This window comes from Schistocerca nitens, unplaced genomic scaffold (genome assembly GCF_023898315.1).
Source record: "Schistocerca nitens isolate TAMUIC-IGC-003100 unplaced genomic scaffold, iqSchNite1.1 HiC_scaffold_468, whole genome shotgun sequence".
In the NCBI taxonomy this organism is placed as follows: domain Eukaryota; kingdom Metazoa; phylum Arthropoda; class Insecta; order Orthoptera; family Acrididae; genus Schistocerca; species Schistocerca nitens.
The window spans coordinates 3,778,714-3,794,903 of record NW_026046001.1 but is presented as its reverse complement, the minus strand read 5'-3'; the positions used below and the strand labels follow the sequence as shown (position 1 = coordinate 3,794,903).

General features: G+C 39.2%; 1 long non-coding RNA gene across 1 annotated transcript; it reads right to left on the bottom strand.

Annotated features, from left to right (window-relative positions):
- Positions 1–2,758: 2,758 nt before the first annotated feature.
- Positions 2,759–15,932, bottom strand: LOC126232388 (uncharacterized). The gene is made up of 5 exons (XR_007544693.1): positions 15,886–15,932; positions 7,252–7,367; positions 6,963–7,070; positions 6,593–6,827; positions 2,759–2,824 (listed from the first exon to the last, which is right to left on the bottom strand). It is a non-coding gene; the product is annotated as an uncharacterized LOC126232388 (long non-coding RNA).
- Positions 15,933–16,190: the final 258 nt, after the last annotated feature.

Genomic DNA, 16,190 nt, shown 5'->3' with positions numbered 1-16,190 from the left:
CGCCGACTCCGGGAAAAACGCCGACTCCGGGAAAAACGCCGACTCCGGGAAAAACGCCGACTCCGGGAAAAACGCCGACTCCGGGAAAAACGCCGACTCCGGGAAAAACGCCGACTCCGGGAAAAACGCCGACTCCGGGAAAAACGCCGACTCCGGGAAAAACGCCGACTCCGGGAAAAACGCCGACTCCGGGAAAAACGCCGACTCCGGGAAAAACGCCGACTCCGGGAAAAACGCCGACTCCGGGAAAAACGCCGACTCCGGGAAAAACGCCGACTCCGGGAAAAACGCCGACTCCGGGAAAAACGCCGACTCCGGGAAAAACGCCGACTCCGGGAAAAACGCCGACTCCGGGAAAAACGCCGACTCCGGGAAAAACGCCGACTCCGGGAAAAACGCCGACTCCGGGAAAAACGCCGACTCCGGGAAAAACGCCGACTCCGGGAAAAACGCCGACTCCGGGAAAAACGCCGACTCCGGGAAAAACGCCGACTCCGGGAAAAACGCCGACTCCGGGAAAAACGCCGACTCCGGGAAAAACGCCGACTCCGGGAAAAACGCCGACTCCGGGAAAAACGCCGACTCCGGGAAAAACGCCGACTCCGGGAAAATACTGTGAAATGTTAACACATCAGTTTGTAGTTATTGCCCAGTACAATTAATTTAACACAGACACTATTCATAATCACCATCAAATTGCAACCAAAGTTTTGGTATTTATCTTTACACAAAAAATGGTCCTGACGGAAAAGTCTCATCCTTTGGAAAGTTTATATCGAGATGTGCTAAATATTACAGGTAATCCATTTACAATAATCCAGAAGTACTGCAAAATTAGAAGAGACTGTCAACCTCATCACTTAGAAGTAGTGCACAGCCAGGACGACAGAGGTTGCATTGCTGTTTCTAACCTCCGGTGCTTGAGATGCAGAATCCAGGATTGCCTCGAATGAGAATGGCTGGAATGAATATCCTGCACCAGCATATAACTTACTCTGGAACTCCACCCTGCAAAGAAAATCACAAGGCACAGTTATTCCACATCATTCTCAGCAAACTACAGAGTCCTCTTCAACTGTGAAATTTCTTAGCAGCTATTGACTAGATGAAATTTCTTAGCAGCTATTGAGGCAAAAGGTGGCCAATTATTAATTTGTTTTTCAAAGCTCATTTCAGTGTATATCGGAATACTCAGTGGACATCTTTAACCATCATATTTTACTGTCTAAAAGCTGTCAACTTTCGAGACTAAGTATAAGCAGAGCTTGGTCTTTTCCATTCAGAGTTTGTTTAGAATGGGTATCACGGGAAGCAGATCCACTGGGCATTTAGAGCAACCTGCTTTAAACAACATGAGCAGGCAGTAGACACAGAATTTGACTGACTGTTCTCCTCCTTATGTTGGCAGTATGTTAAGCTTGTGTGTTTCTCACAAAAGAAATCTGGCGAAAATGCTTGAATGGGGGGATGAAACCACGACAACCAGTACAAGCCTCAGACTGTGTAGCATGGTATCTGTGCTTCATTTCTCTGGAAGGTTGCTGGACGTCAACTTTCCCTCCAATGACTTCACAGCACCCCTTATACTGGCACCAAACTAGCATATAAATAGGCCTGTTGGAAGTCCTCTGCACCCTTGCACCTGAAGGTGACTGGCACGCTGCCTCATTGTCACCGCAAGACACCACACTTGCTAGGTGGTAGCCTTTAAATCGGCCGCGGTCCTTTAGTATACGTCGGACCCGCATGTCGCCACTGTCAGAGATAGCAGACCGAGCGCCACCACACGGCAGGTCTAGAGAGACGTCCTGGCACTCGCCCCAGTTGTACGGACGACTTTGCCAAAAGGGGATCACTGACAAATACGCTCTCATTAGCCGAGACGATAGTTAGCATAGCCTTCAGCTACGTCAATTGCTACAACCTAGCAAGGCGCCATTTATCTTTTGCTGGTTATCTTATAAAGCCTGTACCGTCAGACCAATGTTCTACAATTATGGATTAAAGTTAAATATTCCAAGAGCTTCGTACTTTATTTACTAAACTTAACTCCTTTAACTGTTCCAGATCTCACACCAGTCTGCGTGAGCTTAACGCGTGCATTTCGGCCTCCTCTAGAAACACAGTGTTGGCACTTTTGCCAACACTTCAGTAATAATGAAAGTCATTTCGATAAAAATTTAAAGCCGTTATGAGTTTCAAACCTACAACCTTACCCTATTCGTTACGCCATGTAACCAGCCAATATTATACTATATTTTAATTCTATTGAGTGTCACAAAAAATTCTGATTTCTTTTTCCATTGATTACTCTCAGACTGGGTCCCACCGAGGTGAATGACTGCAAGTGCAATACCTGGTATCATAACCTACATCATACAGATGGTTTCACAAAAAGTCTATCTCACCACTGAGGATCTCTCCTTGTAAGTGCTTATCTACCGCTGAATGCCCCTATTACACAGTGATGCGACACCTTTACTCTTTCTGCTGTTCACTGTACATTTCAACTAATTTAATAATGGGCAGTTGTTTCAAAAATTCAATACTCATGCTGACACTTTACAACTGCTTATGGCCAATTTACACTTGTGCTGTATAGCCATGACTACTAACTGAACGTTTGTAGAACATTTACTCTATTGACAGGGCACTCATCAGTGAAGCCGCAATGTGTGGAGGAATAGTCCCTCCATAAGCACCAAGATGCCCACGGTAAGCACTGCCCAGAAGGCAAATACCAGCCATAGGGCAAAGCCTCCAGTCCAGCCCTCCACTACCAGTCCATTCTTCATCACCATACTACACAGCACCTCAGACACCTCTGGAAAACCATTTCAACACATGGAGTAAGCAATCTAATGGACATAAAATACCTGAAGACAAAGGGCAAGAACTTACTGAGAACAATGCACAGAATCTCTCTAACAAATAAAAAAAAGGTACAATGAACTGTTTATACTATTCATCCCATGTTGTACAGATTTTATGAAATTATTAAATATGATAGATAATACTGAACAAAGCACAACACTTCCAATTACAATTATGCCTAAGTTTTCATACTACAGTTTTTGCTCTCACAGTACAGTACTATCATTTGTGGTTCAGTAAGCATGTGTCTTATGTGATTTATATGGGGTGACTTGGGCCTCTGTATCAAAACTACCTAAAATATAAAAAACTGTCAGAAATGAATATTTAATTCTTAACTGCGAAAACACCTAACTGCAGCAAGCTGAGCGCTCAGTAGTTCAAAATGACGTCTTCCTTTCTTGATACACATATCACAGTCTTGTATTAGACAATATTCCGACAGGACAGAACTCAGAGTTCAAAATCACCTAACTGCATTACTTGGACAAGTTTCTTGACAGTGTGTAACTGCTGCATCAACAAATTCCACAACGTGTTATTCAAAGCTGGTGGGTTCTTATTAATAAATCTGTTCCCTAGAAAACTGACACTATCTCCTCAAATGCTGCTGTGCAAGTAATTCTTTGCTGAGAAACTGAGCTGTGTCCGTGGCATTATTTATCAGCACCATTACTAAATTTTCATGTCACTCTATGAAAGAAATCAAAGAAAATTCTGGGAGATGAGTAACACTGCAAGATGACCTAATAACAATGCTATAGCTTATACAATCATGATCGTCCTGGCTGGAACACCTCTAATGTTATCATGACAGGTATCAAATGGATGTTTTCCTCTTGCCTCTGCCTTTTCCCTGACCTAACTGCATCCATTTTTCACGTCATCCAGCAATCCAGATTGTCATTGTTCTTCTCCTCCCTTTCTTACTGTATTTCTTTTCATGACTTTATTGCAGATAATTTTTCTACAATATATACATTCTAGCCGAGATATTTTCCTTATTCATATCATTCCATACCTTTTCTTTCCTCTTCTATTCCTAGAAGCATCCTTCATCATTGTCGCTCCATTTCACTTTATGTATTTTTTCCACTACCATATTTCAAAACCACCACAGGATTATCCCTCTTTCTTTCTGACTGTCCGCAATTCATTGCTTTATAATACTACACTCTCAACATGAACTTCTGAAAATTTACATGTAAGGCTGTGAGAGCTGACATGAGTCATGCTCGGATATCTCAATAACATAAAGGACTTTCCCACAACAAGCAAAGTTCCGTGGTTTTAATCAGTCAGGTTGTTCTAGCAATATCCTTGTCTACCACCTCTCATATGTTTCCTCACTGACAATTTTCTGTGCTTGTTCTTGCTTTTATACAGCCCCTTTATCGCTCTTTTGTCCTTCCAGTCTGCAACTACATCTTCCAAGGTGTTCAAGGGAATACGTTAGTCAACCAAATCAAACACCTTTCCTCAATAAATAAAACATTAAAATTTAGCATTCAGGTAATTGATTTTTCAGATAACTCAACATTTACAGTAACGTACTGTACTATGTGCTATATCACATATTGCAAACCTACTGTTATAGCTTGGTATTTACCTAACCTCTAGAATCATCATATGATCACCATACTTTTAACAAGTGAAAAAGGCCGCATCAGCTCCAATCCAAGACAATTTTTGAAACACAATGGATGTTCCATGAAGGATTAATGTGGTAAACCACAATACCTGGCAAAATGAGACCTTCAAAGGAGAAATTCCAGTCACAGCATTTCTAATGTATATACCCAGGGTGACGGACGGAATCGGCCACATGCTTTTAAATCACAGCATCGAGATAGTGTAGATACTCACCGACATAAAATTAGTGAGTGCTTCAGATCAACCAAAGACAAATGGCACCCCACTCATTGCATCAGCAGATTACACTTGCTGTATACACTGAGACGACAGAAGTCACGGGGCAATGGTGTGCACATATACAGACGGCAGCAGTACCACATACAGGAGGTGCAAAAGGCCAGTGCATTGGTGGGGCCATCATTTGTACTCTGGTGATTCTTGTTAAAAACATGTCCAATGTGATTACAGCAGCATGACAGGAATTAAACTCTGAACACGGGGCTGTAGTTGGAGCTAGACACATTTCTGCCAACAGAGGCACAGGACCCTAAAATGAAGTATTTAATTTTTATTTCATATTTGATATTTGATTTATTAAAATAATGCTTCAATATTTGCCAATTAACATTTCCATTAAATTTGAAATTAAATTGAAAGTAACGGTACTGACCAAATTCCACAATCTGTATTAAATACTTTAACAAAATTAGATACCTTGTTTGATTTAAATTTGTTAAAATTAAACATGGAAAAGAATGAGTTAATGGAGTTTAATACAAAACAAGCAAAATTATATTATATCTAGGACAGTCACAGAAACCAGGATTTGCAGGAAGCTAACTATGTGAGATTCCTAGGAATGCAACTAGATAAAAATCTATCATGGGGATCACATATACAGTATCTTGCAAATAAATTAAATGGCCTAGCATTTGCAATGAAGATATTGTAAAATGATACCAGTATGGGCCCAAGAAAAGTAGTATATCACAGCTACTTTGGGTTGGTAGTAAGGTATGGAATTTTATTTTGTGTTAACTCAAACAATGTGTGTCGAATACTAAAACTTCAGAAAACCATAATTACAAATACGAACAATGTAGGGTGAAGAAAATAATGCCAACCACTACTAACAATTCTTAGCATATTAAGTGTTCCCTCACTGTACATATGAGCTGATTATCTTTGTACACAGTACCCCTGATTTATTTGTAGCAAATCATTTTCAACATGATTGCAACACCAGAAATCAAAATAATTTTGTGCCCACCGATCATTTAAAACTGTGTGCTCAAACTCCATGAAAATTTATAACAAAGTTAAAGGATGAGAATTGCTCAGCATAAATTTAAAACACTGAAAAACCTTATATGAGAAACTAGTGCAAAATGTTGCTATTCAGTAGAAGAATTCATAAATGACAATCTGAAAATTTGGTAAGTACTTAGGACTTAATAATTTTTCTTCAAAAGTAACAAACTTTTAAAAATTAATTATTCAGTACCATATATTACTGATATAACAAGGAAAAGTATAAACCAGTTTTTGTGTTTTGACAAATCTCCTGTACATTAAGTCAATAGCTTGAAACTGTAGGTTAAGAGACAATAAACTTCTATTCTATAATAAATATGGAATTTTTAGAAAGTAAGGAAAAATTGTTTCCCATCCAGTGACTCTGTGCTTATCAGCTTGGTGGCTTTGTGGAAAAGCTCAACATGTAGAACTCCAAAACACAGAAGTCTGAAGTGATGTATTGTTCTGCTTAAGGAATTTACATCCCAACACTGACTTTCAGTCCCCTCTTAAGTTACAAAAATGCCAAGTTAATGATATCATCTGGTGAAATAAACAAGGTGCTCCCTCACCAATATGCACTGCACTGGGGAAGGCATTATACATCTCATCTCATAGGTGACAATGTGAAGTGAAGGACCTCTCATTAGACTAAGTGCCACCAAAATTTATTACTTTCAGTGGCACCTCTATGAAATATAATTTCTCCTACTCTATATTTAAAATATATTGCCATAGTGAAATAAATTATTTGAAAAACAAGTAAAAGATAGCCACTTATACTTACGGACGTGCGTCAGTGACAGTGCCCAAAGTCACAGATAAGAGGCAGTGTGAGAGACAGAGCCTAGCACGTACTCTATTGTGTGGATGCCCTGATGGATGAAGATTTCTCCAAGGTTGTGGTCTTCACTGCTCCGTGGTGTGGGAGCCCCATCTGCACTGTCCTTGTGTGCTGTCCCTGACATCGATCCCACCTCCGCATCCATGCCTTTCTCTGCAGGTACGAGATGGCTTGAAAGCTGGGGAAAGTCAGAAGATTGTGTGTTAAATGAAAGATCAAACTGACTCAACACAGTATCATCTCCTGAGAGATATTTACCCTCAAATGTGTCAAATGCCTCAAAACATTGCAGGGGGTACAGATTATTACTTACCGTTTGGTGGGCTTTGCAGTGCCTCATTATCAAAACAATGGGTTTTGCAAGAAGCATCCAAGCAACACACAGTAGAGCAAGAACAACAAAGAACCTCTGCAAGCCTTTCTGCAATACAGAAGAAAGAAGAAATTGCATATACTAAAAGTAACGGAAAAATGCGAAACTGGTGAAATTAATTTCCAGGGCTTGTTTGAAAACACAGATTAATTCTATTTGAGGTAAGACTGAAGATAATGTAGAGTGAAACCAAACAAATTCAATGAAACTTTTTTCCACTCTTGCTCACCTGTCCACTATACATGAACTCATCACAACCTTTGGGAGGAACACTACCTTTGAACAATACCATATTGATGAAAGTGATTAACATTGATGGAGCACACGCAGGGCCTGCTGTGAAACCTGAAAAAGGAAAGGTTGTGTTTAGTCATCTATCAAATCACAAGCTATAAATTTATTCTAATGCTCCGAAAGTGAACACCAAGACGACTTTAACAAAACCTCCACTGTAATCACAAATGCTGTCTACTATAGTAGAATTTCAAAATGTCCAAAATTTAATTATCACTTACCAAATGTCGGTCCATAATTCACCCATTTGGTACCATTTTGCTACTAAGTTTTGCATTGTACACTTTGCTGGAGATTTTACCAAAATACTTCCAGTCAATCTCTTACACTAACAGCCCTGCACATGTTTTCCATGAACTTTTTGTTTGTTTGTGTGTGTTGTACTCATCTAGTCAGTAAACACATGTGCTCGTCTTACTCACTCAAACATAATGACACACACAAGTACTCAACACAGCATGAGGGAGAGACACTTGCAGACATGTACTAACAATCGATTGGTGCATCAAAATCACGGTTTCCAGCTTTTTTATGATGAGCAGCCCCCTGTTTATTAACAACAGTCAGTTCTGTGTCAAGTCTTACAAATATTTGCTGTTGCCTTGAAGAAATCATCAATGCATACCTACAGCAAGACAGCCAAATGAAATCTGAAACTCCATCCATTTCCTTAAGGAGTACAAGACAATTTTTAAAAAATCTCATTTGAAGACTAGATGTTTTCCAAGCATTCTTAAATACGAGACATTTATGTTTTATTCACAAATTTGTTGGCAGCTACGTGCATAGCGTAAGCAGACTATAATCATGATGATTTTTTGAATCTCACTACAAGTATAACATTCATTCTTAATTTTCTGAATTTCTCATTAATTAACAGAAATGATAGTTACCAAATAATATGGACTCAAATCTGTGTTCTTTAAACAACCTTTCTTGTGGTTCTGACATACCAGTTCCTTCTGACAAACTGATGAGCCCTTCATATTACCATACTACTGAAAACCATTCCAGATCATCTCCTGTATATTTTCAAGTTACCAGACTTCAGCGATTACTTAACAAGGCTTCAGGTCACACTATCAGATCCCTTTTGCCTAATTACATACATTACATTAAACTGGATATATTGTTACCTACTAGTTACCCTATCAAGCATTTACAGGGTGGCTTCCTACATTCATAAAGAAAAGTCTTTTCTGAACACGACTGTCATTTCAGATAAAACTCTCAAGCTTTTAATAGTGTGTCTACCACTTGTCTTCAGGGATAAAATGAGTGTCACGGTTGGTTCTGTATTCTGCTTCTTATATGGGCAAGCCAGCATGGTCTGAAACCGACCACAGGAGAGTGTCGCAGAACTAAATGGTGTCACATGCTGAGGGACACCAACACCACATTTGAAACTGCCAGTTCCGCCTCCCTGTAAGTGTCAGTCATTCCTTCCTGTTACCCATCTATAAACAAAGTGTCATCTTGCCCCCCACTCTGGAAATTTCTAGATTCTGCTGATCTTGCTATATAAGCGGGATAGTGTGCCAGTCCCAAGTAAGTAATTTTATTGCTGAATATGATGGCAGAGAACTGTTAAAAGCTCAACAATTTTATTCAAAATGATGGAACTTGAATATTGACAAGTTTTTGTTTAATTTTTCTATCAACACCTCCCCTCCCCAACACACACACACACACACACACACACACACACACACACACACACACACACACACACACACACACACACACACACAGCAAGAATGTACCTAATGAGTAAAAGCTATAGAAAGAACACTGTCATGTTATCTTTCTGCTCTAAAAGCAGAAACACTCTTCCAAAACACTTCCCAATATCTACTGCTCGCAATCTTTTCAATTTTATTTTTAGGTCAATTTAACCTAATACTGAGCCCCTATTTAAATATTTCTTGTTAATGTTTCCCAAATTAATCCATTTATTGAAGTGCATCAATGTATCAACTGACCACATTCTGTATATCTTGTGTGATGTCAACTATTTTTGCTTTTCCCCCACAAGCAAACCAATTTGTTCTGTAAAGCTGTCTTACTGGTGCCATTTTTATACATTCTACTTTTTTAACCAGGAGCTGAGATAACTGAGTATGGATAACCTCAAAAGTTTATTCCTTAACGAAACAATTAATTGTCATTTTTGTTTCATTTACGATGCACCACACAGCATTCAATGCCATAAATATGAGGGGAATTCAATATGTAATGCAACAAACATTTCTTTCTCCACAAATTTTGGTCGAGATATGCGCAATTTGTTATGGGAAATTGTGGAATATTGCCACTTCTGCCACCATAACTCATCAAGTTTGATAGGTGGCAGTACTGTATGTAGTCTTCAAAATGGTGTCTGTAACAGAGGAGTATTCCGAGCAGGGAGCTGTCACTGCGTTTCTTTTGGCAGGATGTCTACAGAGACCTGGCAGTGAACAAAAGCATGGTGAGTCATTGGGCAGTCATTCGTCACCATCGCAACAAGGTTAAGCAAACCTATCTAATCTCCCACATGCCAGCAGCTGCACACAGCTAGGACACCTACAATCTTGCAACTTGCACTCTCAGTCGAGGTGGGTGACTGTTCACAATCAAAACACTTCACTGCTCAACTGGACATCTGTTGATAGTGATGTCACAGTCATCCACTAGATGGGATACTCAAAGATGTGTGCCCACTGGATTCCACACCACCTAACAGAAGACCATAAAGAGCAAGGAAGGACCATCTGTGGAGAACTGCTTGCGTGTTACGAGGCTGATGACAATTTTTTGTCAAACATCATCACAGGCGATGAAAAATGGGTTCGTCACTAAACCGGAAACAAAACTGCAATCCACAGAGTCGTCCCACGCCACTTCTCTGAGGAAAAAGATCAAAGCCGTACACCCGGCCAGTAAAGTCACGGCGACAATGTTCTGGAATTCTGAAGGGATTATTCTGTTTCATGTCCTCCCTTGCGGTGCAATAATTAACTGACATTTATTGCACTACACTCAGGAAATTGAAGAAACGACTTCAGGGTGTTCGTCGCCACAAAAATGCAAACAAAATTCTCCTTCTCCATGACGATCCAAGACCTAAAACTAGCCTATATCCAAGAGGAGCTGCTCACGAAACTGCATTGGACTATTGTTCCTTATACAGCCTACTGACAATCTCACACATTCCGACTTCCATCTGTTTGGCTCAATGCGGCTTGCACTCTGCAGGAAGTATGTGGAAGATGGTGCAGTTATTGGTGCAACAGGATATTCACTCTGATGTCAACCAGCAGAGTGGTACACGCAGGCATGCAGGCGCTCCCAGTAAACTGGCATAAGCCCATCACATTGCCCATAGATTATTTTGAGAAACATGGTTTTACAGAGAAACATGTTTTTACAACCAAGAGGATGGGAAACAATATGGTTACTGGCATCTTAAATAAGAAAGTTGCTTCCAGGAAAAATTTTGTTGCATTACTTATTGAATGCCCCTCATATTTCCAGTACAGTAACACTTTTTGTTAAGTAAATAAAAACTTTTCTTTAACTATTGTACATAGCACAACCATTAAATCTTAGCATGAAATACACTGGCTGTGCAAGTAAGTTTTAATTCTGTGGTAAAAATTGAACTGCTGTTCTTTAAACATTTTTGTTGTTTAAATGTTCAGTGTATTTTTCTTCTTATTTTCTTGCATGTACGAGTATGTGTTAGCAGTGCGTGAAGAAGGGCAATGGAAAACAACATTGTAAAACTTTATACATATGTTTTAAGACTTCCACAAGGGCTGGATTGGGTTGGAAGGGGGCAAGTGAAGACTAGGTTAGTCGAACACTTTTTTATTCAGAACACACATTTGAAGATAAGAAATGTGAGTAGGGATCTTGGCTAGAATCAGACAGCCACTGCTCTGAAATTCCAGTAATATTTGACTAATGGTGTATGGAGCATTTGTTTGAGTGCATCTAAGGAAAATATTTAGCCAACATAGTCTGTACACTGAAACCTTAGCAGGGTTTTTCCTTTAATACAGTAAAGTTGTGTCACAATCATGGCTGAATAGGAAATACAGATAACTGCTGATCATTAGAATGTACCACTCGCTCTCTTTAAATGTGTTTCTGTACTGTGTTACAATCAACATTGTGTTCTGAACTTATTTTGTGTGTAAGTGTCGTTAATATGAAACCACTGGTCGTTAACCCGACCCCAACAATTATGATCTGTTAACTGAATGCATCATGTGCCGATGTACAACATTCAATGCTCATACAACAGCCATGTGCAATTATTAATCTGATGTGGCACTAAAATCATCATTGCACTGCCATGGTATAGTATTAATAATGGCTGCTTGAAACGGGTAAGGTTTTATTGTACATGGGAGGGGCAACTCATTAAATAGTGAAGGTGCAAATGAGCAATGTGGATATGCAGATTGCCTTAAATGAAAGTGTCTAAATTATGGTTTGAAGTTTTCTTTCCAAGTTACATCAGAAAAATCTCTTCAGTGTTGACCAACACTAGAATCACAGTGCCAGTCTATAGCATCACATCTCCAGTTTATTAGTACACATTGTAACTGCATCTTTTACACGTGTTTGAACAAACAATAAGCTAATAAGTATCACAATAAATTCTGCATCAGTAAGCAGTATGTGCATTATAATTGAAACAGCTGTGAGCCCTAATGCAAATGTTTTGTGCATTATATACTCATAGTTATGGGTGTAGTCGAATTAAGTCGAGTGATGCTGAGGGAATTAGATCAGGAAATGAGAAACTTAAAGTAATAAAGGAGTTTTGCTATTTTAGGAGCAAAATAACTGATGATGGTCGAAGTAGAGAGGATATAAAATGGAGACCGGCAATGGCAAGTAACGTTTCTGAAGAAGAGAAATTTGTTAACATCGAGTATAGATTTGTCAGAAAGTCATTTCTGAAAGTATTTGTATGGAGTGTAGCCATGTATGGAAGTGAAACATGGACGATAAATAGTTTGGACAAGAAGAGAATAGAAGCTTTCGAAAAGTGGTGCTACAGAAGAATGCTGAAGATTAGATGGGTTGATCACATAACTAATGAGGAAGTATTGAATAGGATTGGGGAGAAGAGAAGTTTGTGGCACAACTTGACTAGAAGAAGGGATCGGTTGGTAGGACATGTTTTGAGGCATCAAGGGATCACAAATTTAGCATTGGAGGGCAGCGTGGAGGGTAAAAATCGTAGAGGGAGACCAAGACATGATTACACTAAGCAGATTCAGAAGGATGTAGGTTGCACAGAATAGAGTAGCAAGGAGAGCTGCATCAAACCAGTCTCAGGACTGAAGACCACAACAACAACAGTTATTGGTACTAATTAACAGTGTTACTAGGCACATATCATCCTTGTATTTGACTTCACGACAATGCATGCTGATAGCCAACATACAAATCTTGCTTTTTTGATTAATTTTCATGGTACTTAATGTTTTCATCTGTTTAGGGTTGTATGTATTTTATGTACACAAAGATGCGTGTGTATTATGGAGCTACTGAGTGCACTTAGGCTCCCATACTGTGTAACACTATTAACAAGTTGTCAGCATTTTTTTCATGTTCCATGTTACCTCATTAATTATTTACAGTGCAGGCATATACTAACTGCTCAACAATTAATCAAGATTGTCATGTTTTGTATTCTACATGCCAAATTCTCACAGAACCAATAAATGTGTGTTCTGTTCGAGCTAATGATGGTGGCGGCTGAGTGTGCATGAAGTGTGCCTGCTTGTGTCAATGTGTGCATTTTCTTTGAAGAAAAAGGCTTTCGCCGACAGCTGCATGTGTAACAGTCTCTTCATTGGTCTTTATGTTGTGCCTGTCTGCAACTCAGTGTATCATCTTTACGTTGAGTAGCAATCTATTCTATCTGTTGTATAGTTCTTATTACAAAATGGAGTTTCTAGTCTTTAGTTATCATATATACGATGTCCCAGGAGGAATGGTCATTTGTCAATGATCTATCAGGAATGATCATTTGAAGCACAAGAGTCCGGTAAACAATTCTTTTATGTTTTGTAATAAATGTGCAGAGTATTTTGTTTAAATTTATTCCACAATGCTTAAAACTTGTGGCAAAAATTGAACATGATTTTATCCAGATTTAAGGGTGTGTGTGTGTGTGTGTGTGTGTGTGTGTGTGTGTGTGTGTGTGTGTGTGTGTGTGTGAAAAAGACACGAAAATATTGCGTTGTAATTCTCACTATTGTGAACTATGTTGGGCACAATGAAGACGGACATAAATCAATGCTTGTAACAATCTATGGGCGCAATTATCTCGTAACTATTACTATCAATATTTTTCAAATCACACTAAGAAAAGTTCATGATGAAAACATTATCTGACAGTTAAAGTAACTCACATAATCAGGGCCTCACAAGTGATTCCAAAGACTCAGAAGAACTCCGAACAGCATATGCAGTACACCAAGAATGATTGAAGTTTTCATCTTTTAAAAGTTCATGAAGATGATTTTATTTTCAGCCAGCTGAAATGGAAGGAATGTATGTATATTTAGATTTATTTCATACACAGAACAATGATTTTTCCTCTTACTATTAATAGAAGGTAATCTAGCTATCCATACTGCAGAATCATTCTGCAATCACCTTCAAACGCTGGTTCTCGAAATTGTCTCAATAGTGTTCTCCAGAAACAATGTCATCTTCCCTTCAGCGATTCCCATTTGAATTCCCAAAGCGCATCTGTAATACTTGCATGTGTATTTGAACCTACCAATAACAAACCTAGAAGCCAGAGAGTGAATTGCCTCGATGTCTAGCTTTAATCCGAACTGGTGGAGATTCGAAACACTATCACTACTAAAAAATGGGTCACAGATGAACAACATTTTCCTAAAATTATTCCAACAAACTAAAGTCTACCACTTGCCTTCCCTACTACAATCTTTACACGTTCGTCCCATTTCATGACAGTTTTCCCCTAGACATTTAAATGACCTGACTGTGTCAAGCAGGACACTAATAGTGCCGTATTCAAACTTTATGGATTTGTTAATGCTAATCATCTGCATTAACTCATTTTTCCACAACTGGAACTAGCTGACATTCATCACATTAGCCAAAAAATCTGTCCAAGTAATCTCATATCCTCCTACAGTCACCTAATGGCAACACCTTCCTGTAAACCATAGCATCATCAGTAAACAGGCACAGATTGCTGCTGACCCTATCCCTTTATGTAGGCCTATATAGAGAAAAATAGTGGTCCTGTCACACTTACCTCAGCAAGTATGTTAACAACATAATGGGTTCTTGACAAAATTTAAATTCTAATCTGGCACTGATAAATTGAATGGCAGAAAGTGAAAATCTGTGCCAGACAGACTCAGCCTGGTTTTCCCACTTACCGAGTGATCACCTTAAATGCTTCAGCTGTCTGAGCACACTTCACATCCAACCCAAATTCCTGACTTGTCACACACTACAGATAGGTCCCTCATTACTTAACGCTTCACGTTGATTCCCACAAGAGTTCAGATAAGAGTGCATCTGCACCAAGTGATCTTTGGGGAGTACAAAAGACGTTGTGGGTATAAGATGTTGATTTTTATTTTTTGACGGAAAATCGTTGCTTAGATTTCTCTTTAATTTAATGTATGTTTATCGAGTTTTGGATGCCTTCGAGTCTTCATTTACTTTGAAATAATTAACTACACAAGTATTTTTACAGGTTCCATGAGTACTTTTTCAGCTACAACAACATATTGCAGGGACTGTTTGCTCTAGATGGCGGGTGATTGATGTTGATCTGCAGTGAATATCCTGTTTGCCATATAATGCATGGCATTCATTCATACCTCGTGAGGCGCATTACGTGTTTCGCTGCATACATTTGGGCTTGTTACTCATTGAGTTGTGTTTCTCCCTTTGATATGACTCAACCAAAGCAAATGTTTAAGAGAAACCTGAGGAAACCTCCCGTTTTCGTTATTTGCTGTCGTAAGGACGTACTGCCAGATCGTCACATTGGTCGTTTTTCTCTCTGAAACGATAACATTTATCGTCTGCAAACTTATGTTGCGTGTTGAGGTATGCGGTGACACTACATGCAACAAAATAGAAGCTTCTAAGTAGATGCAATCGGCAAGTAAGACGTAGTTGAAGTCAAGTTTTAGCTATCGATATTTTAATTATTGGCCGGTTTTGGTGCGTTGCAGCTGACCGAGGACCTTTAGATTTTGCATGAACGAAGGTCTGGCAGCCACATTACACGACGAATTGCGAAAAGCTTTAATATGTAGTAGAAGGCTAAGAAAATCTGTTTTCGTCATTTGCTTTCATAATGATGTTATGCCAGATCGTCACATTGGTCGCTTTTCTCTCACAAACGTGTACATTTATCTTGTATATTGTAACAAATAAGCCCTCGGACACAATATTAAGTCATGAGCGTCGTCTTCAGAATTAGACTAATTGTACTAAAACATTAGGTATATAGTACACTAATAAAATTAAAGTTTGTACTGACTCGAAAAGATGCAGTACTTACAATGTTAAAGATCTAAGCCGGAAAGGCGACGTCATGAACACTTGAGACGGCGAGCCGCTAAGGGCTGCTCGTACTGTGAACAAGGGTTACAACAAGACTGTGGTGTCCACTTTAGAAAGTGTGGGCAAGTAAACACGGTGTTGCTACGAGCGCCATCTAGTAGCCGCAGAAACAACTAGGATACTGTGCATTCAAAATTAGACACATGAAATTGTGATGCAGCTGATTTCGGCATAACGTAAGCATTAATAATAACAGGATAAAGTTACATATTTATCTGCTTTCGGTAAACTGCATGAGGAAAT